Source organism: Podarcis vaucheri (assembly GCF_965113315.1).
Source record: "Podarcis vaucheri genome assembly, chromosome: 6".
Classification (NCBI taxonomy): Eukaryota; Metazoa; Chordata; class Lepidosauria; order Squamata; family Lacertidae; genus Podarcis; species Podarcis vaucheri.
Window position 1 is genome coordinate 71,645,007 of NC_138764.1, and position 26,763 is coordinate 71,671,769.

Consider the following 26,763-nt stretch of genomic DNA (forward strand, 5'->3'; position numbering starts at 1 on the left):
GCAACTCTGCCTAAAATGAGGAGGCTGCCACAAGAACTGCAGAACAAATGACTGCGCTTTTCATGAGTTGAGTAACTCCTTGCCAAAGGGAAAAAATGGAGCAGATATCAGTAGGAAATGATTATTATGCCAAATGCTTTTTCCATCTGCCACCACTGGCTGCCCCACTGACAGCGGCTTGATGCACCCCATCTCTATTCCCTCCCATTTAATCCATGCAGTGGAGGTGACTCTGATTCGTCTCCTCCCCCAACCCCCATCTGATCTGCACTCTCCCCACCTGCAGGATCTCTGCAGCTGCTGCTTCCTACATCCCCAAGCCTGATCTACACACACCCCACCCGTCTGATCTCTTGTGTTTGCTCCTTCACTCATCCCCATGCCTGAGCTCCAATTTCAGACATTGTGATATATTGTGATACTTAGCTGCTGATATATCACAATGTTGAAAACCAGATATCGCTCAGCCCTAATGTGTTATTATTTTGTATACCTAAGATTGTTGCTCATTATCCTTTGCTTATTATCCACTGTTTTTTGTTCAAAAAATTGCTCTGCAGAGGTAACTACCAGAGAGTTATCAAAATTTTCAAAAGTAGGGGGTCTGTGGCTTGGCTTTTGAAAAACAGAGGTCCTCAGTAATTAGCTAATTGGGAACCATTGACCTAGATAATAATGAGGTCCTAGAAGAGGAAGACTGTCACAAAAGCTAACCAAAGGAATGAGAGCAAGAGAAGGCAAACTGGAAAAACGGAATAATCAGAGGAAAGGTGCACACAGGTAGGAGCTGCAGGTGAGAGAGGCTGAGGCTCAGGTGATAAAAGCATGTGACAGAGGCTATCATTAGCTACTAGCCATGATGACTGTGCTCTTTCTTATTGGAGGCAATATGCTTCTAAATACCACTTGTTGGAAACTGCAGAGGAGGATAGTGCTCTCCTCTGCTCAGGCCCTGCTCGAGGGGTTCCCACAGGCATCTGAGTGACCACCGTGAGAATAGGATGCTGAACTAAGTGGGTCTGATCCAGCAGGCGCTTCTTATACTCGGCTATATTACCAATCCAGCACAATTGCTGGAAATAAAGTATGAAGTAACATTACTGTCTACCTCCTTCAAGCTGAAATCAAGTTTTAAGAATTTTCTGAAAAATATTCCAAATCAGAAAATAAATCTCCATTGTATTAATGGGAAATCTCTCAGGTAGCAGTTTAAAGCACACTACTTGGAAGTAAATCACTGAGATCTTCCATTCTGACACACTACTCATAAATGTTCAGCCCCAACATGCCCTCCAGAGTTCACAAGTTCTTATCAAGACATACATGAATATTGTCCCCTCCCCAGTTCACCAGGCAGAAAGCCTATCTGTTTTGAAGTAACATAGGACTTAAACCTCAGATCTGAGAAAGCCAGTGTTTCATCAGTTTACAAAAGTGATTCCTTCCCCTGGAAGTTCACAATGATTCCCAGTCACCCTCTCTCACATTTCTTCCCAACCGTTTTCTTCCTAATTGTTGCTCCAGTCTTTGAACTATGGAGCATCTGCAGTCTGTCATGGAAATATGGACCAGCAAGGTCAGTGTTAAATCACTTATATGTGACAATGCTCAAGCTCAGCCCAAAATGAAATATCATAGAGAAAAATAAAATTGCAACCTCTCAGTTTCAAAATTGTCTTTTTCAGATACTAATCATGTTAACAATTATGACAAAAAGCACCCCATTACTTACTTACCAACACTAAAACAAAGTCAGATTGCAATGTCTTGTATCTTACAATGGGACTCATTAGATTGCATGCATACAAAGTTAGAGGACATTAAAACACAGTCTTGCCATATTAACTTTACCTGCTCTGAGATGTCAGCACAAGATCAAAGTACAACAAAGTGTGCAAACAAATATATTTTTATCTCAAACACTAGGAACTGGCTCCAGATCAAGTGAATAAGGCTATGAATGTTAAAAAGATATTACTAGATTTCCCCCCAGTATTATATTATTGTTTAGTTAGGGTCCTATCCATATGTTAATTCTCACAATGATTACATCTAGTGCGCACCAGGCTAACAGTATCCAAAATGACCCAGAGAGAGACTCATTCAATACAAGCATAAGTCTAAATTACTCATGATTGTGACTAGGAACCGATGCAGTTTTGCAAGCTATATGCTGCGGCACAGCACAGCATAGCTAGCCAAAAACAGAGCCAGCTTGAATTGAAGTCCCTTATCCTGCTGGTTTATAGCAGAAACAAGAGTGTAATTAGTATGAATAGTGCAATTTGTTTTTATAACTCAGTGTGTTCAAAGTTACAGGGAATGAAATAAGAGATTCAGATTTTCACTAAAGAAAAACTGACTTAGAATCAAGATACCCATAAGCAAAATTGTATTTTTTCCCATCAGTTGTGAAGCATCTCAAGACAAGCGTTCAGGACTAGAAATCATCACCAAGATGGAAGCATTCACCCTGTTTCCAAGGTTATGGTACAATTCCAAAGTACACTCAGAATTCAAATGTATTAATAAAGATAATCTCAACACGGGATGCATTTATGTTCATGTTATCCCACAAATCTCAAGATGAGCGTAGGACAATAAGTGGCAAACACACAGCTGGTAACAAATGAGGAAAGATGGCTGATGCCCTAGTATTTCATTCCCATGTAATGCCTGAAGAGGACTGTGGTATGTTAAGATGGAATCCTTTCCCATGTAAGTAATGTTTCGTTGGCTAGGGCTGAAAAGATCTGTAGTACAGACTATCTAGAAGGCACCAAGATGGCAAAGCCTGCCATAGGCTGTACATGGGACAGTCTATCAGGTGCAGGAGAGAGAATGAGCTCTGTGCTCTGTCACTAATGTATAGAACTTTCATACTGCAGTTCTATTTAATGAGATGTTCAATGCATCTCTTGTTTAAATTACTATAGATTTTTATTTGATCTTCCATGGTTCTCATTTCTAGATTTATTAGAGATTATGAGCCAATAGATTCATTTTTATGTGGATATACTGCAGTGTAGCTCAACGCCCTGACAAAATGTTTTTATCTCGTAGAGCCACTCAGTACAATTGTTCCCATCGGCAGCACTTGATTGAACAGGTTGGTTTTAATTAATATTGGCACATCTTAAATATTAGAAGTAAATGGAGTTAGCACAGATTAACAAAAAGCTAACCCATTCAGGCACCAGCTAGATAGATCTCCCATTCACAGAACAGCATCTCTGTAACCAGGCCTTTATTCCACACAAAAATTTGAAGTTTCTCTGCCTTATTAGGACTGACTTCTAGAACAGTGTTTTACACCAGTTCAGTTTACTCTGTGATCTTTACAATTCAGTTCAGTCTATTCCGATAGCTTAAAATGGGAAAACGTAGGTAACAGTTACCAATACCTTATATAACCCAGTTGCATCATGCAAAACATGCTGTCAGTTCAGGAATTTATTTGTGCTAGGACTCACTAGACTTTCCAAATTACTCATCTAAACAAACCCTGTTCATTTAAATAAAAGACTTGAAATGCTTAGGCCTCCAGCTCCAGGAAAATTAAAAACAGTTTTGTAGATCCATTCCCCTACAACAGAGGAATACTTTTATGCAATGTTGAATAAAGTCAGTAAATTAACGGATACTGAGGTTTATCCTTAAATATTTTGCGTAGAAAATGATGCAAATCAGTATAAAAACACTATATATCCAACAGTAAAAAGGTAAAGGGACCCCTGACCGTTAGGTCTAGTCGTGGACGACTCTGGGGTTGCAGCGCTCATCTCACTTTACTGGCCGAGGGAGCCCACGTAGAGCTTCCGCATCATGTGGCCAGCATGACTAAGCCACTTCTGGCGAACCAGAGCAGCGCACGGAAACGCCGTTTACCTTCCCGCCGGAGCGGTACCTATTTATCTACTTGCACTTTGACATGCTTTTGAACTGCTAGGTGGGTAGGAGCAGGGACCAAACAATTGGAGCTCACCCCATCGCGGGGATTCAAACTGCCGACCTTCTGATCGGCAAGCCCTAGGCTCAGTGGTTTAGACCACAGCGCCACCTGCGTCCCTCCAACAGTAAAAATCTTTAAAAAATGAAAAGAATGGGCATTAGGAGAACCTGCTATTCTGAATGCCAAAACATGGGTCAAGCAACAAATCCAACCACCGGAAATAAATAAATAAACCAAAGCAGGTGCCTGGCCACCCAAAGTCTTGAAATCTTTTCCCTGCTTTACAGTGTGTGCTCCAAGGTTAGAAAGCAGCATGAATAATTTCCCACAGGGACGCTTTCTTACAGTATATTCTGGTGGACAAGTTATCTTGTTTGAACTGTCTTCCTGGTCCTAGTCAAAACAGGCCTGCTTCAAATTCCTTCTGCAACACTATGCTTTGAACACAGATAGTTAAGGGTACAGGCAGGTATTGCGGTGGGGGGCACTCTTTATCTGTTATGACCCTACTCCTTTTATTTAATGTATGACGCCACTATACTGTGGTTTCTGCCACAGTTATGCGCAGGAGAACTATAGGATCGGGCTGCCAAAGTGTTATATAAACCCTCACTGCTGTGGGTTAGTATTCAGTTAAGTAGCTAAGATCAAAACAGCTCTGTTAAAGAAGTTAATCCACTGGCAGCTCTAGATTGCATGAGAAGCACAAGATTCATGGATAATGCTCCATAAGGAGCAGGAAGCTTTGCTTGGACAGTTCTCACTGTACAGCAAATCAGAGTTTCGTTTGAATTACATTTCAAGTTGATCTACTGTAAAATTGTGAGAGTGGGAAGAAGTGAACTTATCTATTGGCTGTTCATGTTAATCATTGTGAAAAATGCTTAACTGCTTTTAAAACAATGCCAAATTATCCAAAGAATTGTTCCTACTGAAGTCAAGGTATTTCAAAATGTTGAATGTGGCAGGATTTGGAGGGGCTTTTATTATGTTTGAATGTAATCATACAAAGAAATAATGTGGTCTATATCTCCATGATCTTTCACTGAGAGCAAAAACGAGTGGATTGCATCTCTGCTTTCAATTAAACTTTCCAAAGGGTTGTTGAGAGGTCTGCATTTGGATCATAGCATAGGGGAGAGGCTTAAACCTTTCCCCTTGCATCAAACTCCTAATGAAAAATGGCAAAAGCTATTATTTTCCATATTACCCCAAAAAATATATAGCCATGGATTATTATTTTGTCAAGAAAATCTCATCAGTTATTTGCAAAAGTTTAAAAGGAGTAAAGATGTATGAACACCTCAGACCAAAGGTCCCCAAACTAAGACCTGAGGGACTCATTTATGCGGCCCGCAGCAACCCCCACTGCCCACTCTTACCGGCACTGCGCTGCACAGCCGCCCACTTTCAGGTCGGAGGAGCACCGGAAATAGCTTGTGCGCATGTGCATGCGTTATTTCCAGTGCACATTGGGGTCGGAGGACGCCCGTGCACATGCGCACAAGCTATTTCCGGTGCTCCTCCGACCAGGAAGTGCGCCGGAAATAGTGTGTGCACACGCGGATGGGCACGCGCTCCCCCGCCCTCCGGCACTGACCCCTGCCTCAGACCATATCTAGCTTTACTCTCATTGTCCACAGTTCACCTTCTATTGAAAGAGTTGATATCATCCCATGATCAGCCAGCTCTAACTATTTCATGGTATCTTTCCCAGCCACTGCCCTTTCCCTCATTATGGAAACTTTCTACATAACAATTTTGCCAAAACATGCCTATTCACGATACACCTCACTAATGTTTTTTACTATTCACTAGGAGATGAAGACTGGTTTAAGGTATAATTAATATGATTAGAAGCTATAGAGTAGGAAAGAGATACTTGTTCTAGCCTTGCACAGACACATCCATTTCATCATAAAGTTTCCCCTATCTTCCATTATTATGCTATTAACATGCATCCAATTATGGAAATGCAGCTTTACTTTAGGAAATGTTTTCTAAAAGAAAAAAGATGAAGCCACCAGTCTTAAAAGGAGGAAATACATATATAAAAGATAATGCGAAAAGATTAGTACCAGGGCAATGTCGGGGGGAAACTAGAATGAAAAGATAAGTTGCAAAGTACACAGGTGCCAACACACCCTTATTTGTTCAGAACTCAACCAGCAACCCCAAGGAAGGCAAGGAACTCAGAATGTCAGGATGCAAAAAGCTATATGGTACTATGGGCTACAAGGAAAATGAAACAGAAATAGGGAAAGTGTTTGGTAAACTGAAATAACAAGGTTGGTGGAAAAATATAGGTGATGCTGACCAGGTATGCATGCCTAGAGCCAAGGTGGTAGACTCAAGGACACACAAAACATACTACACACTCAATGCTACCTTGATTGACACTTGGCCAGCTTATGATTGCAACATGATGCAACCAGAATGTATTTTAGAGAGTTATCTGCAACTATGAGAAACGAAATGCCTCTTGGCACAGGCATATCCACAGCCAAGCTGTTACAACAGGACTGGAAATATGGGCCAGAAGTTATAAAGAATGTCTGCCTAAACCAAGGCTGTTCCCTCTCCCTTCACTGGCTTGGCATGCATTCATCCCCAAAAGGTTGTCCCTGAAATGGCAAAGTGCAAAGGAGTTGTTTTGTTCCTTCTTTAACAACAGCCAGCTGCAAAACCAGAAGGTGAGCAGCACTACTATATTCTACTGGGCAGTTCTTCTTAAAGCGACTGCAACATTTCTGAAATGTGCAGAAATAGGTGCTTAACCACCATCAACGTGGCTTAATCAAATGCATGCAGAACTCAGACAGACACACATGCTGAGGCAAAGATACACTGAACAGATCACACAGCAAAACATTGAGCAATCATCCCATTGCCTTAAACATAAAAATGAAATGGGTCTCCAGTACTGCATGTACATTACAGGCCATTTGTTTTCTGTGGTATTATCATAGATATCATTTGTTGTTGTTGTTGTTTAGTCGTTTAGTTGTGTCCGACACTTCGTGACCCCATGGACCACTTCTGTCTTCCACTGCCTCCCGCAGCTTGGTCAAACTCATGTTCATAGCTTTGAGAACACTGTCCAACCATCTCGTCCTCTGTCCTCTTCTCCTTGTGCCCTCAATCTTTCCCAACATCAGGGTCTTTTCTTCTCATGAGGTGGCCCAAGTATTGGAGCCTCAGCTTCAGGATCTGTCCTTCCAGTGAGCACTCAGGTCTGATTTCCTTCAGAATGGAGAAGTTTGATCTTCTTGCAGTCCATGGGACTCTCAAGAGTCTCCTCCAGCACCAGAATTCAAAAGCATCAATTCTTCGGCGATAGCCTTCTTGATCATAGATGCAGCCATGTCTCTCCAGCTTTCTAACTGCAGTCATGTTCCCATGATTGGCTGCTGTGTAATTAGAAGGTTCTCATCATCAAATTTGTAGGAAAGCAGTTACAAGCAGAGGTGACAGAATATGATAAATGTATTTAAGGTCACCCAATCACATTTGCTAGTATAAAATTTTAATAAAGTTTAATAAGTACTGAAGTTGTGAAGAAGCAAAAATGTTTGGAAACACCTTTCTGTATCTGGAAATACAGTGTGCTGCATAGCAACCAATTAATATTTTACTTAAAACTGAAGACATTAACAGCTTGAAAATGAAAAATGCAAAAGGATATATCATAATCATAACCTGATCAGCTTTCTCAGACGGCAGGAACAATGATTCAGTCCTATTGATAACTGTGCCTCCAGCTATGTAACTGTCTGTAGTACTTTTCAAAAGATATAGAGACCTGAACAACTCCGTAACATAGTTTCCTGACATAGAACTGAGATTCCATATGACAATAGGTCCATACAACAAAACTCAGGTCATGCAAGAAATTGTTACCAAGGAAGGTGGTCAACAAATGCAAGAAATAACTAAAGTATTAAATAGGTGGGTAACTTTCTTTATTAAAAATTGTAAACAGAGAGGGATACAGAATTACTAGTTCCTTATTGGGAAGGTTTAACCGCTGAGCCTGAAGAAAACAACAGACAGTATGCCAGTTCAGCACAATTGCTTCTGTACCCAAGAATGCTTTAAGCTAACCTGATGTGTCAGCAGTCTTTAAGGTTCAAAATGTCACCAAAAGAAGGCACAGTAAACTAGGCAAATCACATTGTGAGAAAGTTGTCCTCCCCCAGTCCAAAGAGTGCCTATTTTGAAATGCTGATGAGCTCACACAAGAAACAGGCAAGGCTTTATTCCTAAAGGTTTGCCTCCTTTTTAAAAGATACAAGAGGTGATACACTCAAGGAACAATGTTTGTTCATTTGCCACAACCAGAACTGCAAGCAGTCCCACATACCTGTTAGCATCATCTCACAAGGCAAGCTCACATCCTTGTATTTCACTGTAAGTAACCCACTGGTTCTAGACTTAAGAGTCGATTCACACATGGTTGCCATCACTTGGAGGTTGCAACATCTAGTGAAGACATCAGTGTGTGAAAGCCATCAAAGATAGAACTTTTAATTTACCACCTCACATTAAGTCCAACAAAAGTATTTGAAGTGGAGGCAGAGTACACATTGAACTACAACCAAGCGGTGAGAAATCGAGGATTGTCAAGTATAATAGGACATTTAAAGGAATATGGTAAGCCCTCTCGCACTTCTGCTGCAAATCATTTTGAGGTGAGTTGCTAGGGCTACCCAGTGTGGGCTAGATAGGCTTATCTATATTCAAAACCTGCATCTCAGCGCTGAGAGATGCACGCCTGTGCAACAGGGAAGTCAGATATCCTCTGATCTCTCAAGACGAATGCAGGCATGCAAAGCAAGCAAGCCATGCGCGCAACTACTTATACCCAACTCGAACCCTTGTAAGATACATAGCAGAAACATTAACGAATCCTTCTTCGCCATGCACCCCCAAACCACCACATGCTGAATTCAAACAAAGCAGCTAGCCAACCAGTCCCCTCTCCTCCCCGCCAGCCCAGCAAATCCCCAGGAATCAGGAAACAGACGAATGCAATGGCCCCTGACCCAAGCAGTCCTCACTTAAAGATCAAGCGATAAACGATCAGTAACGGGACCCCCATCCCCATGGCCAACGTGGCAGGATGGCCGGCCACCTTGGGCCTCGGACCGCCTCGCTTTAGTGCATCCCCCGGGGCTTAAAACCCTCCCCACAGCTCTGTGCCAGCACCACCCCACCGTCGCCACGCGCCCCTTCCACCTCGTGCCCGGCTCCCCAGGCTCGTGTCCCCCTCCATTTCCCCGCGCTGGTGCTACTCCGGGGCTGGCGGGCAGACCGAAAAGCTGCCCCCAAGACGGCCGGCGGCCACCCCTTTCTGCCGCGCCACGTGGAGCGCCGCGGGCTCCAGGAGCCCCGAGAGAGGACTTTGCCTCCCGCCTCCCCAGCCGGGCAGCCGAGGCCCTCCCTACCCGTTGCACGCAGCGGCACTCACACGACGCGCTCCTGCCCTTTCCCCACGCCGCCTCTCTCGCGCGCGTCTCTCCTTCCAGACAGTCTCCCGAGCGCTACTCGCAGGCGCTCCCGCCCCCTCACGCACTATAACGGGCCGGGCGGGGAGCCTGCCTGCGGCGAGGAGGAGGAGCCGAGAGGCAAAGGGCGGGCTTTTGCGCCGGCGGGTCAGAGGGAGAGAGAGAAAGAGCGGCTTGACCAGCTGGCCTCCCCCACCGGCCAGCGGCTTCTCCTTATAGGAGAGAGAGAGAGGCGCCTTTGTGTGAGAGAGGTTGCCTGAGGGGGGAGCCTTTGGAGCGGGGGCGCCTCTCGCGGGGAGAGGCGGGGAAATATCCACCAGGGGCAAACGGAAAGTGGCGTTTCTGCACGTAGAAGCTGGCGGCGGCGTTGCCAGAAAGGAGCGGGGCTGCCTCGGGTTCTCCCTGTGGCTGACAGTGGGCGCCTCAGTCTCGCTCAGTAAGGGGTCGACACAAGGGCCCCTTATTAACTAGTACTGTATTTTATATATATGTGGTTCTGGGCTTCAGCAGCCCACCTAAATGTAACCTCTGTCTCCCTCCCGGGGTACTTTGTGTATGCTCAGAGGCAATTCCCACACACGCCCTGCCCACTTCATATTTTGCAGGGAGTGAGCAAAATTGGAAACGGTGCTTTTGATACGGTAAGCCGTGACTTCAATGAACACCCCCCCCCCACTCCTTCTTGGCAACTGAAACTCAGCCAGGAGGTTCTCCTCAGCCAATGTGCTCCTTAGAAGTTAGCACACTGTTCCGTTTGCTGCAGGGGGCAGGTGGATCCCTGCCCCGAGGGTGACTGAGCCTAGCACTCCAAATTGCACAGAAATTGTGACACCCTCCAGACCCGTGCCGGATTTACTTACAAGCTATAACTCAGGGCCCCGCTCTCTTGGGGGCCCCCCAAAAGTATACTTCTTCTTAATTGAATTTCACTATTAATATACTTATTAATTGTATTTCAGTTCAACAATTACTTTGATAAAATCCATATTCTGTTATGTGCAAATGGCTTTAGATACCTGTTAGGCCCATAAATTACCATGTAGCATATATTCAACACAAAAAACAGCAGCAATTTGTTGTTGACAAAGGGCCCCATTACCTTCAGTAGCTTAGGGCCTCGTCAAACCTAAATCCGGCCCTGCGCACACCCTCCAGAGATCTGTGTTCCCTGCAATCGATGAACCTGCAGTCCTGAACTAGGGTCCCATTCAGGGCAGTGGGAGTTGCTTCTTGAGCAAGCATGTTTATGGTTGGTTTTAGTCACTTACATTAAGGACGTAAAATCAGATCAAAGTCCACAGTGCCAAAGCTGGGGAAACCAGGTAAAGAATATCTACGAAAGGTGGCCTGAGAGCAGAAACAATCTCTCTGAGTGCTATTATTCCCTGTTTAGGGAAGCTTTTAATGTCTGATGTTTTATCGCTTTATTATTATTATTATTATAATCATCATTAATTCTGTTGTGAGCCAGCCAGAGTGGCTGGGAAAACCCAGCCAGATGGGCAGGGTATAAATAATAAATTATTATTATCTCTGAGGGAATGAAATGTTTGGAAATGATCTGTACAAGAGCAACAGCGTCTTTATTTATTTACACATTCATACCCTGCTCTTTAGCTAAAAAGTCTGCCAGGTAAACTTACAAAAATCAGTAGTGAGAGAGCCCCTGCCCTCAGTCTCATAATCTAAAGGACATGATGTGAGGAAAGAGGGATGGGGAGGGTAGAAGAAGAAAGCAACCCCAGACATCAATTATTAGAGTTATTACAATGCAGTTATATAATTCTGTATTGGAGATTATCCCCTCTCCAAGAAAATTCTTCACCCACCCCAGGCAGATCTGGGAGCAAAGCAGGTCCAGGCAGAAAGAGCAGAACTGCTCCTGCCGCATAGGAGCGGGCACTAGACTTGATGGCGGTTGGAATCCTTACAGGAAGGAAATGGATGGAGTTGTCCTCTTCCCTCACCAATGACAGTATTGGTTCTCTAAATGATACAGTACACAACACCATAGGGGAAAGGGTAGGAACTCATATAATACATTAACATTTCATATAACATAACATTTGTGAGAAATCAAAAACGCTCCCTTTTTTCAAGCAGCCATGATGACTTAATTTGCATGCATTTTGCAGAACTGGCAAAGCTGACGGGGGAAATCCAAAACCGACGAGTAAATTTATACAATATTTGAAAGATTATTGTAAGCAATTAACAACACTAGTAGGGTTATCTGAAGATTTCTAATGAGATTTTTTGTACCTTTATTTATTTAAATTTTGAGGGATTTTGTGATAGTCTTATTAGAATTGGAAAATATATAAAATGCTGTGATATAAAGATTAACTTTGAAAGCCAAGAGGTAGGATGGAAGGAAGTTGATAGGCTCTAAAGAGCCAAAGAGGTAAAGTGGACAATAATGATGTGATTATATATGTTTAAATGGGAAATTAATAAAAATTATTTAAAAAACAATTTACATGCATTTTTATAAAACATTTGCAAGGTCCATATGTCACTTAAGAGAAAACATGCAGTTAAATGAGCCATCATAGGCACTTACCAGTACAGTGTATAAAGCCTGGAAAATCAGGTATTTGTAAACGTGACCTGCTATCAAAACTTAAGAGTAGCAAGATACTGTCACTATGTAAAGACCACTTGAAATACTAAACTTTTCCTGAGTAGTAAGCACACACACTGGCAATCAGGGTGGAATGTTGTTTGCCAGTACGTGATTTCCATGTGTGCACACACTGATCAAACAATTGTCCGTACAATTGCCATATAGTGATTGTGCTTTCTCCTAACCAAAAGGGTTTTCTGTCTATGAAACCTAGACAATTAAACAGCTAAAGTATTGTGTACCAAGAAACCAAGGGTAAAACTTATTTTTGAGATGCATTACAATTCTTGTCAAAGTGCTGTTTGCCATGAGCTCTCTTAATTTGTGATTCACCTGCCATTGTGCCCTGAAATTGACTAAGGCAGACCAATTTTGCCTTTCCCAAAGGATAAATGTTTAATATCTTGTCATTTGCTCCATATTAGAAAGAAATGGGGAACAAATCCAGTGACACTAAACAGATGGGAAACGGTTCTTCTGCCACATCAAAGGGGAAAGTCATCCTTCTACCAGGCATGATCACTCAAGGTACGCTTCATAAATGTTAAGGCACTTAATGATGCTGAGAAGTAGAAACAGAACCTTGTACATTGGACAATAACACAATTATTCTTATCCAGGGATTATAACCATTCCACTCATCCACTTTTAAAATCATATTACATATAGACATAAAAACTGGTGGGTTGACCAAGGTTCTTTTAAACATTTATTTGAATTTTAAGTGTTTTACTCCTTAGTACTGCATCTTGTGCAGAATTTTTAAAAGATATTAATCCCAAGGCTTTACTACACTTTCCCCCCAGATCTGAGAGACTGTACTGTACTTGAAAGAAAAGTTAATTGCCATTATGTGCTGGCACAACCATTAGACATCTTTGAAAACTGTTGAGGCTGCTGCATCTTTGAGGAGGGGCAAGTAACACTCATCCCCATTTCATCTCAGCATTTTGCCCATACACTTTGGCCATTTTGCCTGCTCTAGAAAAGCTGTTTCAATTGCTTGGTAATCATAATGGTGAACTTTGGACAGACCTAAAAATGCTGAGGACTGAAGCATGGTGGTGCCTCCTGGCCTGTGGGAAAGGAAGCTTGAGATCACTCTCATAGTTTCTATGTGTCATCAGGTGGCCAAACTCACTGCCTCAGGGTTCTTTCATTCTAGAAGGCCAGCACATGCAGTCAAGTATGCTGATAGAGTCTCAGTGTGAGTCAGATACAGCTTGGCCAATTTTCATCAAAGGGATTCTTTACAAGGAAATACTCCATTTTTATTGTATTATTATTGGGTGACATTCAACTAGGTTTTACTCAAAATAAACCTAATGGGAGGAGTTAACACTGAGCTCCTCTGATTGTTGCATCAGCACAAGCATTTCTGCTTGCCAGACAGAATTATCGCCCTTCCCCTTCTAGGCATGTGAACTAAATGGTTAGGCACCTGCTATTCACATTTTACTTGTATTAATATACTGGTGCAGCCATGGTAAACACAATGTTAAACACAAGCACATGCATCTTCAGATGGAAAGGTACATTGAAAAGCTTTGGATGGAAAAGTGTTGTATAATTTCAAAAATGTAAATAACTATAAATAACTATGTTTTTATTGCAGCTATTTATATACTACTTAATCACCAAAGTTGCCAAGCAAAGTTTCTCAGCTACTTCACACTTGTGAGAATAATATGGTGGAGTTGGGGGTTGGAGAACCATGTAAGCTGCTCTGAGTTTGTTAGAGGAAAGATGGGATTAAAATATTGTCATTAATAAAATATAAAGCAAGTATGAAGGAGACTAAAAACAGGGATTATGTTCCTCTGAAATTATCAGCCCTTTCTTTATGCCTAGAAAGTATTGAAGAAGTTAGTTAATAACAATTTCAAACTTTTAATGTCTCACCCCTTCATGGAAATGCTGCATCTCCTTTGTTTAAAAGTGTTAGCATTAAGAAGTTGTAGACTAATAATTCCTTTGCCTGGAGACAGAACTTCCTTCTTGCTTTTCACTCAGTGTCAGGGAGCCAAAGGAGACAGTGAAGACATGTAGGCCTTCATTACAGCTTTAATTTGGCAGCGGCATCTCTTCACTCCACTCCAAAAGTTTGCCCTCTTTCAAACTCAGGTCATTTTGTTTAGGGGAAAATTTGTTTATTTGTTTTTAAATTTATAAACTTACAAATTGCCCTACTAATGCTTTTGCAGCAGGAGCTGAGAAATAAACTACAGTGGTGCCTCGCAAGACGAAATTAATTCGTTCCGCAAGTCTCTTCGTCTTGTGAGTTTTTCGTCTTGCGATGCACGGTTTCCCATAGGAATGCATTGAAAATCAATTAATGCGTTCCTAGGGAAACCGCCTTCAGACCAGGTCCGGGGACAGTCTGTCCCCGACCTCTTCTGAAGGCTGGGGGGGGGGACAAGGGCTTTTCTTCCCACCCCCAGCATTTTAAAAAACCCCGGGACAACGGAGGACTTCTCCGCTGTCCGGGGCGATCTTAAAATGCTGGCGGGTGGCATTTTAAAATCGCCCCGGGACAGCGGAGGACTTCTCCGCTGTCTGGGGCGATTTAAAAGCCCCTGGGAAGGCAGGCGGGGGGGACAAAGACTTTTGCCCCCCGCCGGCCTTCAGAAGAGGTCCAGGACCTCTTCTGAAGGCGGGCGGGGGGGGCGAAAGTCTCCCCCCCCCCCCCGCCTGCCTTCAAAAGCCGTCCGCGATAGCGGAGAAAGGTGCTGCCTTTCTTCGCTCTCCCGGGAAGGCAGGCAGGGGGGCGAAAGTCTCCCCCGCCTGCCTTCAAAAGCTGTCGGCGACAGCGGAGAAAGGCGCTGCCTTTCTTCGCTCTCCCGGGAAGGCAGGCGGGGGGGGAGACTTTTGCCCCCCGCCAGCCTTCAGAAGAGGTCCTGGACCTCTTCTGAAGGCCGGCGGGGTGCAAAAGTCTTCCCCCCCGCCTGCCTTCAAAAGCCGTCCGTGATAGCGGGAAGCGCTTCCCTGCTATGCCGGACTGCTTTTAAAATGCTGGCGGTGGGGAGCAAAGCCTTTCGGCCCCCGCCGGCCTTCCTGGACCTCTTCTGAAGACCAGAGGGGGGGAAAGGCTTTGCTCCCCACCACCAGCATTTAAAACAGGTCCCCGAAGCAAGCCCATAGGGAAATTCGTCTTGCGAAGCGCCTCCAAAACAGAAAACCCTTTCGTCTTGCGGGTTTTCCGTCTTGCGAGGCATTCGTCTTGCGGGGTACCACTGTATACAATATTGCTTCAAACTCATTTCCATTGGAGATGGGGATTAGGGTGAGATTGAGATATTTTTTCATAGTGTGAGGGTTGGAGGGAAGTGGTTTGAAATTAAGAGACACTAGTTGTCAACAACCTTGTTGTACAGACTGGATTTATCTCCATATTGGCGATTGATGGGTGTAATGTAAACTCTGCATTATAATCTTCATATTTTGTATGGGAACTGTGGTTCATAATGGCTTGCAATTATTTTCTAGTAAAGACTTGAAGAACTACCACCTGCTTTATATTTTTTGGCAAGTTGTGCTATAGTACACCCCAGTTTTCTAATGCACAATCATGTTATTAAGATACAATTATATCTGTATCTTATAAAACTTATCTAATTTCTCCTATCTGCAGCATGTGCCTAAATCCTCTGATACCATCACAGTCATGTAGAGAACAAATAATGCATCCAAAGCTGGCCTATCGCTCACATAAAAATACCTCAGCTTTCAATAAAGCTTAAACTAATTAAATTACCTTCCACAACCCTAGCAATAATTAAATGCAGGTGCCTTGTGTCCTATTTGCATGCAAAGACATTGTGCTTTTCTGCCCAGTGTTATCAGATGCAGATCCTAAACAAAACAGGATCCCAAGAGCACTTGTTACTCCTGGCTTTCCATCTCCACATTTGAAACTATATTACTATATGATTTAATTAGGCAGTTCTGGTGATACTTTGAGCTGATGTGTTTGTTTACTCACCAGATGATAAAGAGATGCTATTGTAAGATGCTAATTGCAGGGTAATAAACTTCCTTGATTGTTCAGAGAACTACCAACGGAAGAAAATCATCATTGCTGATTCAAAATATACAAACTTTTTGTTGGCCGTTTGTTTGATGTTTTTATACCCTGCCCTCGTAAAATCATTACATGAAAATCATTCATTACCTAAAAGGACCACACATCTAATGTTGCCTCTCCCGAGTATTTCCTTAATTAAGCCAGATTATAGCAAAGGCTTCAGGTTCTTTTTTCTATTGTGTTTTCTACCTACTATCAGCTTCACAAACATTTCCTCACTGAAGAGTAAGCCAATCCTTGCTCAGATCTTATCACAGAATTGCCCTTAAGTCTCTGTATTCACATACTGAGATGTCTCTGGTTTTTATTTATGCCACTGCCTGTCAGGTGGATGCAAAGCAGGCTCCCCCCACCATCCCTTCATGCTGATAAGATTTAATATCTGTTGAGCATTTACTTCATAATTCAAATTTTTTGCCACGTAGGTGCGGCAACTAAAATATAGAATGGAAAAGAAAATATCTATGTGAGAAACAGCAAGTTCATCCAGTTCTAATAAAATCTTCTCTCAGGTGGTCCTAATATCTGTGTTCCTGAGTAAAGAAAATCAATCAATAAAAATATTGCAAGTATTGAGCTGAAACAAACATGTTTTGTGCATATTTTTTACCCCTTGCAAAAGGATGCATGACTGGTGGAAAGGAAACGCCAAGACAATTTGACCAGTGCATAGAGGTAGAACTCAGCTGAATGGTCCAGGTTTCAAGTCAAAAGCCAGACAAAAGCTACTTTCTGTTTTAAAAAGAAGCTTCCACAGAGAATTAATCCCCACACAATCACCATCCATTCCTCACGTAATCACCACTCCTTATCTACTCCCCTGATAAGATTAAAAAATCTGGACTGATTGGTGGAAGTTTATAACTGGGTACCTCAGCCTGGAAGAAAGGACCACATTTTTAGGATGTACCTGTATCACAGTATTGTATTTAACCGACGGCAACAAGAAATTTTACACAGACAGTGCACAGAACATAGGAAGCTTCATTATCCCAAGCCTTATCCCAAGTCAAACTATAGGTCCAACTAGCTCAGTACAGTGGTACCTCGGGTTCAGTACTTAATTCCGGAGGTCCATACTTAACCTGAAACTGTTCTTAACCTGAAGCACCACTTTAGTTAATGGGGCCTGCCGCTGCTGCCGCACCACAATTTCTGTTCTCATCCTGAAACAAAGTTCTTAACCTGAAGCACTATTTCTGGGTTAGTGGAGTCTGTAACCTGAAGCGTATGTAACCTGAAGCGTATGTAACCCGAGGTACCACTGTATACCCCACACTGACAGGCAGTGCCTCTCCAGGAGATTCAGGCAGGGGATTCAAGGACTGAACCTGATACATTCTGAACATCAACTACCCAGTGGCATAGATTGGGTTGTCAGCACCCGGGGCAAGGCAAGTAATTTGCGCCCCCTAACCCGTGGATTTGCGCACCCTAACCCTAACCCCCAGATGTTGCACCCGGTGCGCCCGGCCCCCCTGCACCCCCCCATGCTACGCCACTGCAACTACCTACGTCATGGAATGCAATGCAGTCAAGTGTGTGGATTGGCAAAAGAGGGACGCATCATTCTGCAGGCCTGCTATTTACTCGTTAGATGGCCTGCTTTATGAGTAAATAGCAAAGTTAAAGAATAAAAATCTAGATCAGTATCTTTAGGGGGCTTACTGTATCATACATACTAAAATAATAATAATAATAATAATTATTATTATTATTATTATTATTATTTATTTATTTATTTATACCCCACCCATATGGCTGAGTTACCCCAGCCACTCTGGGCGGCTCCCAATCAATGTTAAAAACAGTACAGCGTTACATATTAAAAACTTCCCTGAACAGGGCTGCCTTAAGATGTCTTCTGAATGTCAGGTAATTATTTATCTCTTAGACATCTGATGGGAGGGCGCCACTACCAAGAAGGCCCTCTGTCTGGTTCCCTGTAGCCTCACTTCTCGCAATGAGGGAACCGCCAGAAGGCCCTCGGCACTGGATCTCAGTCTCCGGGCTGAACGATGGAGGTGGAGACGCTCCTTCAGGTATACAGGACCGAGGCCGTTTAGGGCTTTAAAGGTCAGCACCAACACTTTGAATCATGCTCGGAAACGTACTGGGAGCCAATGCAGATCTCTCAGAACCGGTGTTATGTGGTCCCGGCGGCCACTCCCAGTCACCAGTCTAGCTGCCGCATTCTGGATTAATTGCAGTTTCCGGGTCACCTTCAAAGGTAGCCCCACATAGAGCGTGTTGCAGTAGTCCAAGCGTGAGATAACTAGAGCATGCACCACTCTGGTGAGACAGTTCGCGGGCAGGTAGGGTCTTAGCCTGCGTACCAGGTGGAGCTGGTAGACAGCTGCCCTGGGCACAGGGTTAACCTGCGCCTCCATGGACAGCTGTGAGTCCAAAATGACTCCCAGGCTGCGCACCTGGTCCTTCAGGGGCACAGTTACCCCATTCAAGACCAGGGAATCCCCCACACCAACCCGCTCCCTGTCCCCCAGAAACAGTACTTCTGTCTTGTCAGGATTCAACCTCAATCTGTTAGCCGCCATCCATCCTCCAACCGCCTCCAGGCACTCACACAGGACCTTCACCACCTTCACTGGTTCTGATTTAAAGGAGAAGTAGAGCTGGGTGTCATCTGCATACTGATGAACACCCAGTCCAAACCCCCTGATGATCTCTCCCAGCGGCTTCATATAGATATTAAAAAGCATGGGGGAGAGGGCAGAACCCTGAGGCACCCCACAAGTGAGAGCCCAGGGGTCTGAACACTCATCCCCCACCACCACTTTCTGGACACGGCCCAGGAGGAAGGAGCGGAACCACTGTATGACAGTGCTCCCAGCCCCTCTAGACGGTCCAGAAGGATGTTATGGTCAATGGTGTCAAAGGCCGCTGAGAGATCCAGCAGAACTAGGAAACAGCTCTCACCTTTGTCCCTAGCCCGCCGGAGATCATCAACCAGCGCGACCAAGGCAGTTTCAGTCCCATGGTGAGGCCTGAATCCCGATTGGAAGGGATCCAAATGGTCCGTTTCCTCCAGGCGTGCTTGGAGTTGTTCAGCAACCACCCGCTCAATCACCTTGCCCAAGAATGGCAGATTTGAGACTGGGCGATAGGTGGCCAAATTGGCCGGGTCTAAAGATGTTTTTTTAAGAAGCGGTTTAATGACCGCCTCTTTCAGCGGGTCTGGGAAGGCTCCCTCACAGAGGGAAGCATTCACCACCCCGCAGAGCCCATCGCCCAGCCCTTCCCGGCTCGCTTTTATCAGCCAGGATGGGCAAGGATCGAGACAGGTGGTCGGTTTCACTTGTCCAAGCAGCCTGTCCACATCCTCGGAGGCAACAGATTGGAATTGATCCCATGTAACAGGACCAGACAGAACTCTAGCACACTCCCGCCCTGGCCCTGCTCCCACGGTGGAGTCTACCTCCTTCTGAATCTGAGCGATTTTATCTGAAAAAAGCTTTGCAAAAGCATTGCAGGAGATCTTGGGGTCCCTACCAGGCCCCGGTGGTACAGGTAGTTCCAATAGATTGCGAAGCACCTGAAAAAGTCTCCTGCTGCTGTTTTCTGCAGATGCAATGGAGGCGGCGAAGAAGGCCCTCTTCGCCGTCGCCATTGCCACTTGGTAGGCTCGACGTTGAGCTCTAGCCCGTGTCCGGTCTGATTCAGAATGAGTTTTCTGCCACCGGCGCTCTAGCCGTCTCAACGGTTGTTTCATCACCCTCAGCTCCAGGGAAAACCACGGGGCTGTCCGGGCTCCATGCAATCGGAGAGGGCACTTCGAAGCCAGACAGTCAATAGCCCTGGTTAACTCCGCATTCCAGTGTGCCACCAGGGAATCAGGAAAATGTGCAGTGCTTACAGACACAAATTTAAAACAGCAGCTAACACTCAGCTTAGATACCTCATACAGGCACCCAAGCACCCTGCAACAGGCCAACAAAAAAATAAAATAAATGAGTACACATGGCAGTGGCTTGATAAATCAGTCAATTCATTAGGATAAAGGCTGCGTGTCCTTTATGAGTGGGATACTGGTGGCCACATCCAGTTTTGATCACACCTTCTACTTGCATGTGGTCCTAGAGCCAAAAAAAGTTCTCTCTGCTTTAGGGAATATAAAGTTGGATGCAGCTTCCTGAAGCAAGTGTCCTCAAGAGAAGATGTGTCTTTTGAACCAAATTATGGGAAGAGATGGATAGTGTCTTGTCAAAGTCTACCCAGTCAAAGCTGACTCTTGAATTTCTATCTCTTGAACACAGCTTTTTCTGTTTCCCAGCTTTTAATATTCTGTATATAGGATGGGAAGTCATATTATTGCTGCATGTACTAAGAATGATTTCAAATACACTGGTGTTGTTCCTTGTGAAACTAAGCAAGTCTGGTCCTGGCCAGCAATACCAGGAGTCAACTCTTACCAGCCAAGGTCCCTTCGCTCCACCCAATAAAATATTTGAGGGGGTTGCCCCCCAAAAGTTGATGGGCATTGCCATTCAAATGGTGTATGTTTGCCTCATCTTGTGGGGTGGGACTTATCTGCCTCCCAAATATTTTATTCAAGATGACACCCCTGCCAGAATGGGAAAGTAGTTGGCAATTCTTTAACAGCACTTTCTCTATGGAAAGATAGTTAATGGTAGTTGTCACCATTGTAATAATGTCTTTCTCTGAATATCGACAAAACACTAAATATCTGCAGATCTTCCATCTATTGAACTCATGATCTTCAGTGTTCCATGAGGGATCAGGCACTGTTTGAGCATCAAAGTATTATAAGCTGATCATTATAAGCTGGCCATTATAAACAGCTTCTGTTGTTTCCAATGGGCAAATTTCCCTTAAAAATCAGAGTAAGTAAATGACAATTCACCCCATATGCGCCAATGGTGCAATTACTTTTTCCACCTCCTTTCCTGATGGCTTGCAAAGGAACTGGCACCCAGACTAAGACACAGTGATCTTGCCAGCTCCATCTTTCCCCCCACAAAAATATATTGCTTGTATTCTTTTGCCTCATTTAAATGGTGGGCAGCACGTTTTGCTAGAATCTCTAATGCTGGCAGAGCTGCTATGATAATTTCCTCCATAGGGAAGCTACTGACAGTGTTCCCAAGAAGAAATACATGTGGAAAACGTGTCAGAACTGAAAATCAGTGTCCATGTTACAGCTTAAAGATGGCAGGCAGAAGCCAGTTGCAGGTATATGGTACCCCACTCCTGGACCTTTCCTGGGAAGCCATGGATTTTTATTTCTGTCACAACGGTTTCCACAAGTATTCCTCCATGGGATTCATTCCAAGAGCACTCTATAGAGCAGAACATTACACTGGAATTGGGTCTCAGTGTAAACTCTGGCACAGGAGTTTTGTGACTGGCTTATAGCACTGGCAGTTGGGCATTGTGCCACATATATAGCTATTCCAGCCAAGGGGCATTCCAACTTTGTCTGTGAGTAGCGGCCATGCATGAGAACAAGCAGAGGATTTTCAACTGGGAAAATCAGATCTAGCAGCTGGGAGCATGCATGATTGACAGCCAGTAACTAGCTAAGCAAATAACCAATTACTATGTGTGAGTAAGAATCATGGCTTCACTTTGGGACATTATCAGCCAGGAGATGCATCACTGATGGGAATCACCAAGGCATAGATTTTAAGCAGGCTATTGGCGTGTTTTGTCAAAACGTAATTCTCTTTAGTGCTTCCGAGAAGAGAGCCAGATTACCTGTTTATTGAGCATTCACCCCGATTTACTTGCACAAAGTTTATGCTAACTAAGTTTGTTATTGGTATGAGCTTTCATGTGCATGCACACTTCACAGATCTGAAGAAGTGTGCATGCACACGAAAGCTCATACCAATAACAAACTTAGTTGGTCTCTAAGGTGCTAATGGAAGGATTTTTTTTATATTGTTTCGACTACGGCAGACCAACACGGCAACTTACCTGTAACTAGTTTATGCTGTGGTTGTACTGTACCACTGGCCATCAGGACTGGCCCACCCATGAGGCAAGCTGAGGCAACTGCATCAGGTGGCAGAATTCACTGGGGCAGCAGAGTCTGATACCAATCTTTCTTTCCTTCTTGTTCCTGATGTAGATCTTCCCTCACCAGTTCTTTCCTGGTGGGGAGGGAAGTACCATTTTGCCAAATGTATAGGACTGGCCCTACCCATCCTTCGTTGAACATTTGCTCTGAGATATTTCCAAGGAGGTTATGTGACAAAGAGCATTAATTCTGCATTCATTATTGTGTGCTGTTTATACATCTTTCCATACTTTTCAGTGCTTTTCCCTGTTCCTTTCCTAACCTCAAAGGTCCCTTAGAAATGGATTTCTTGCAACTAAAGCAATAGAGTGCTTTAATCCACTATAATTGTGCAGACTTGAATTCCCCAGTATGCGCTGGAACCTTTCCTGCAAAATGCTGACAGTCTGCAGTCACTCTGAAAGTCTGGTTGGAGATGATAGATGTAAAATTGCATTATAACTTACCTGCCTGTAAGTTGGTATCAGGTGAGAGTGTTGCCTCTTGTGGAAAGTTAAGTGCTGTGCGGAAGAGTCCTCACACATCCTTACTGTAGTTCACTTCTTCTCAAGGAGAAAAGAACTTAGCATCTCAGTTTCTGAGGGAACTATTTCAGGCAAAGGAAATCAAACAGTAGCTGTACAAGACGGTGTGTGGGTATTAATTGCACAGATCTCAAATTGCAGTTATCTAAGGTGGGGGCTCATCTTTCTTTGACTATGCTGCGTAAACCAACTCAATCATATTTCAATTGGAATTTGAACAGTTCTTTAACAGAGCATGATAAGCCCATATAACGCAACAGTGTTAGTCTAGCACTGGGGAGACCTGGGTTCAAATCCCCAGGCAAACATTAACTTCACTGGGTACCTTGGAGCAATCACTCTCTCTCAGCCTAACCTACTTCACAGGTCATTGTGAGAAGAAACTGTGTCAGAGGTGAGCCACATATGCTGTGTATACAATACAGCACTTCTACAGGGAAAGGGGAAATCAAAAGCCTGCTGAATGCTTTCCTTGCTCCTCCTTTCCACTGCAGTTAGGCTGCGGGGTGAGGGGCAGCCTTCTACTGTAGGCAGTAGAAAGCTTTTTTCAAGCCTAATTGTTGTACAGAGGTACTTTGTGGGGAGGATTTCCAGCTGGGGAGCAAATGGTTAATTCTTGAATCTAATTAAAATACAGTAGTGTGTCTCTGTTCTTTACTCTGTCCCTTCTGTCGCTGGCCTCTCTTGCCAGATATCAGTGTATTTCATATTCTTTATCTGCTACTCTTCCTAAACAGCAGTAATGCATATCCCAAACTGGCTGTTACAGGGGCAGGGTGTGTGTGTGTGTCCTGTCTCCAAGGTCGTTGCCACTGAGCAAAGATGGGAGACCTCAGTCTCAGGGGCCACATGGGGCCCTCCAGTCCCCTTTATCTGTTAGGGACCAGGAGTCAGATTCCTCTTCATCAGCTAATAGAGGCAAGGACTCCAAACCAAAGTGCATGTAGGGTCAGCCTCAGAGACGCAGCTACCAGAAGAAACAATAGCTACAGATGTGAGTTAGTTAGTACATGCAACACTACATGTTTGGATTTACTTGCCCTTTACTATCAATGGTGAGTTTATATGCTTGGACGTGAAGATTTCAAGCAACCTTACTCTCTCTTACAGGAGAGACATGGATTTTTGGTCAACAGACAAAAAGCCACCAAAGAGGCAGATGCACCAATCAGAATGATGTATTGATGACCAGAATTCCAGATTCAGTTTAGGTTCTGATGATCCACCTAAGAAGCAATAAGGTAGTTTAAGTAGAAGAAATTATGACAGTGTTGTGGTAGCTAGGCGGGTGGCAAGATGAGGGCCTGAAGGTATTCTTATGCCAAAACAAAATGTCAAAAACCCATTGCTTTGCTCAAATAATCATATTCTGAGGATTATCACTTTTCTGATACCTCTAATACATCAGTCTTAAAGCACCAATACATCAACCAGATGGAAGGTAGATGGTGAAATAGAAAAATCCTGATGCTGTAGACTCTAAAGTAGACAATATTTCACAAATCTCCCAGTCTCCTGGCTTTGAGCCCAATGCAATTATAAGCAATTATTTCTAACTGTTTTTGAAGCTCAGCATGAGATACCTTGGGCCTGCTTTTCCACTAGTCACAATAGGGCATTCCATTGATTTCAGCAGTAGGTAGCGAGGTATGTGATTTTCCACCCAAATCCGTAGTTATATTCATTGGCCTAAAAGGACCAATTGTACTACTATAGGTAAACTGTAGATTGCAGAGGAATGCCACTGAGCTTGACAGCTATCTTGTAAAGCAGAGGTTTTCAACATTTTCTGGGTCCACAGCTTCCTTGACCAACTACATTCTTTCTGCGGCACCCCTGTGGGGCTCAGGAGCCCAGTTATGTCACCCCTTGCCTGCAGAGCCAGCAACCCCTCACCCCTTTTCGAACACTCTCCCTTGTGGAGTGTTCCCTTAGCCTCCTCTCTTCTCCCCTCTCCTTGGGAGTTTTCAGAGCAGCTGCAGATGCTGCCCTTGGTCTCTGAGCTGCCCCCCCTACTCCAAAGAGAGGTGCCTCCTCACACTGCCCCACAGGAGGCAGAGAGGAGGGAGACAGAAAGCTGGAACCATTGGTGGGCTGGATGTGGGCTTGTCAACTGAAGCTGAATCCTGATAAGGCAGGTGTTATGTGTTCCATGTTCTTGACTCAAAAGGTTGGGGAGACAGGCCTGTTCTGTGTAGGGTTGCAGTCCCCAAGAAGGAGCAGATCCATAGCATTGGCAACAGAGGAGGAGGGAGGATGCTTCTCCCTTAATTCCAACCACCAAGTTTACTGTCTCCAAACAGATTGAAACAAACCCAGTTGATATTTTGGTCTAAAATAGGCACATTTCTTTATTTGACTGGAGGGAGTAGGACAGCTTTTTCAAAACACAAATATAGCTGCTATCTTGTGCAAGAGGGACTTGGGATTTCCTGAAATGAGTTAAGTGGCCCGCAGAAGCCAGGAGAAAGCTGCACTTTCTTGCTCATTTTGGGAAATCCTGACTCCCAGAGCCACTGCATGAATAAAGATGACATGTGTGGTGGGAATAGAGCCATCAGCTCAGCATCCTGCTCCAGCAGTCCTTAGAGAGACCATGATCTTGGCAGGGCTGATGTTGCATAAAAACAGCAGAAAGAGACTTGTGAGGCTTTCTGCATCTCTGGGACACTTTCTACATGCAATATGAGAACCAATTAGCAATCCATCCATCCGGATGAATAGTGAACCAAATCAGTTAGCAACTGCAGAACAGCAGAAGGAATACAGTACATTTCCAGTTTTCAACAAGTTTGTAGAAGCCACTTCTTCCCTATAGCAATCTACACAATATACAAAAGTTCTCTTTTTACAAGACAGGCTAATTTTAAAAATACCCTTTCAAATCAGCAAGCGTTAGTGGCAGGTCAAGCAACTTCTGTGCTGTCAAAATAAGGAAATATGAAATTCCTCAGTTGGCTATTTGGAAGGTAATTTTAGAATGTTTTGATGGATACTAATCCTGTGTGTCACTCTAGCATCACCCAGTGTCTCCTAACCTGATCACAAGACACTCAGAAGTGTAGCCTTTGTCCTCTTCATGCTGTCAAGAACTGACAATCCAAAACTTCTAGAGGCATGAGGTTGCCAGATACTGTTGGTTCTGTTTGTCAGCTCTCTGGGGCATAAGCACAGTCTTTGATCAATGCTCTTTGATCAGACATCTTAACATTGATAAATGCTTTCTCTCCTGTTGCCCACTGCTTTAGCTTCTCATATGCTGTTTATATATCCTTCAGGGAGAAAGCTGTGTAGAGAGCCCAAATGTGTCAGTATAATTCCTAAGGCAAGGGTGGTTTAACAGAACCAGATAGAGCTTCCAGGAAACGGGTGTTAGCATGCCAGTGGCAAGTACCTTCCAAAGATATAACATCACAGAGATGGAAGGCACTTCAAAGGCCATATAGTCTGCTCCCCTATCAATGCAGGAAATCCACTGCCCGGTGACTCTTCAGCCTCTACATATGACACTGACATGCTACCACAGTGCATGGTGGAGTATAGTTCAAACATTAGTAACATAAGCTGCATAACACCCAAGTCTCAACATTCCTCCATCTTGCTAAGCACTGTCTCTGCACTGATGGGGAATGGGTTTCAAACTGGGGTATCTCCCAGCCATATTTGAAGATGCAGGGGATCCAGCCTGGTACCTTCTGTATGGCAAGCATGTTTTCTACTTCTGAGCTGCAACCTTTCCCTATTATATAGCAAACTGCCTTATACCAAGTCAGACCATATTTTCTACATTTACTTTAAGTGGCTACCCAGGAATTCGGTCAGGCATTTTTCCCAGCCCTATCTGGAGAAATCAGGGATTCAGTCTAGGATCTTCTACATGCAAAGTGTGTGCTTGACCACTGAGCTATGGCCCTTGTCTATTATTCCTTGTGTTCTGTTCTGGTTTATTGATATACCATGTTTTGGCTAAAAGCCACCCCAAGCAGCAGATAGAGAGGGATAATGGATA

At 44.0% G+C, this 26,763-nt stretch overlaps 1 protein-coding gene and 1 long non-coding RNA gene across 6 annotated transcripts in view; one reads left to right on the plus strand and one right to left on the minus strand.

The window, feature by feature from the left end:
* SLC16A1 (solute carrier family 16 member 1) overlaps positions 1–9,551 on the minus strand; it is a 40,004-nt gene extending 30,453 nt beyond the window's left edge. The window contains exons 1-2 of one of the 3 annotated variants that reach the window (XM_082227664.1): positions 9,423–9,488; positions 8,316–8,434 (exon numbers count right to left, since the gene is read on the minus strand). The gene's annotated coding sequence lies outside the window, so the exon portion shown is untranslated. Of the gene's footprint in view, positions 1–8,315; positions 8,435–9,399 lie in introns of all 3 variants that reach the window. The other 2 variants (XM_082227662.1, XM_082227663.1) reach the window with 2 other exon arrangements.
* Positions 9,552–9,589: 38 nt separating this feature from the next.
* LOC309535024 overlaps positions 9,590–26,763 on the plus strand; it is a 41,984-nt gene continuing 24,810 nt past the window's right edge. The window contains exons 1-3 of one of the 3 annotated variants that reach the window (XR_014220975.1): positions 9,590–9,701; positions 12,511–12,613; positions 16,595–16,756. This is a non-coding gene — a long non-coding RNA (uncharacterized lncRNA). Of the gene's footprint in view, positions 9,793–12,510; positions 12,614–16,594; positions 16,757–26,763 lie in introns of those variants that run through there. The other 2 variants (XR_014220977.1, XR_014220976.1) reach the window with 2 other exon arrangements.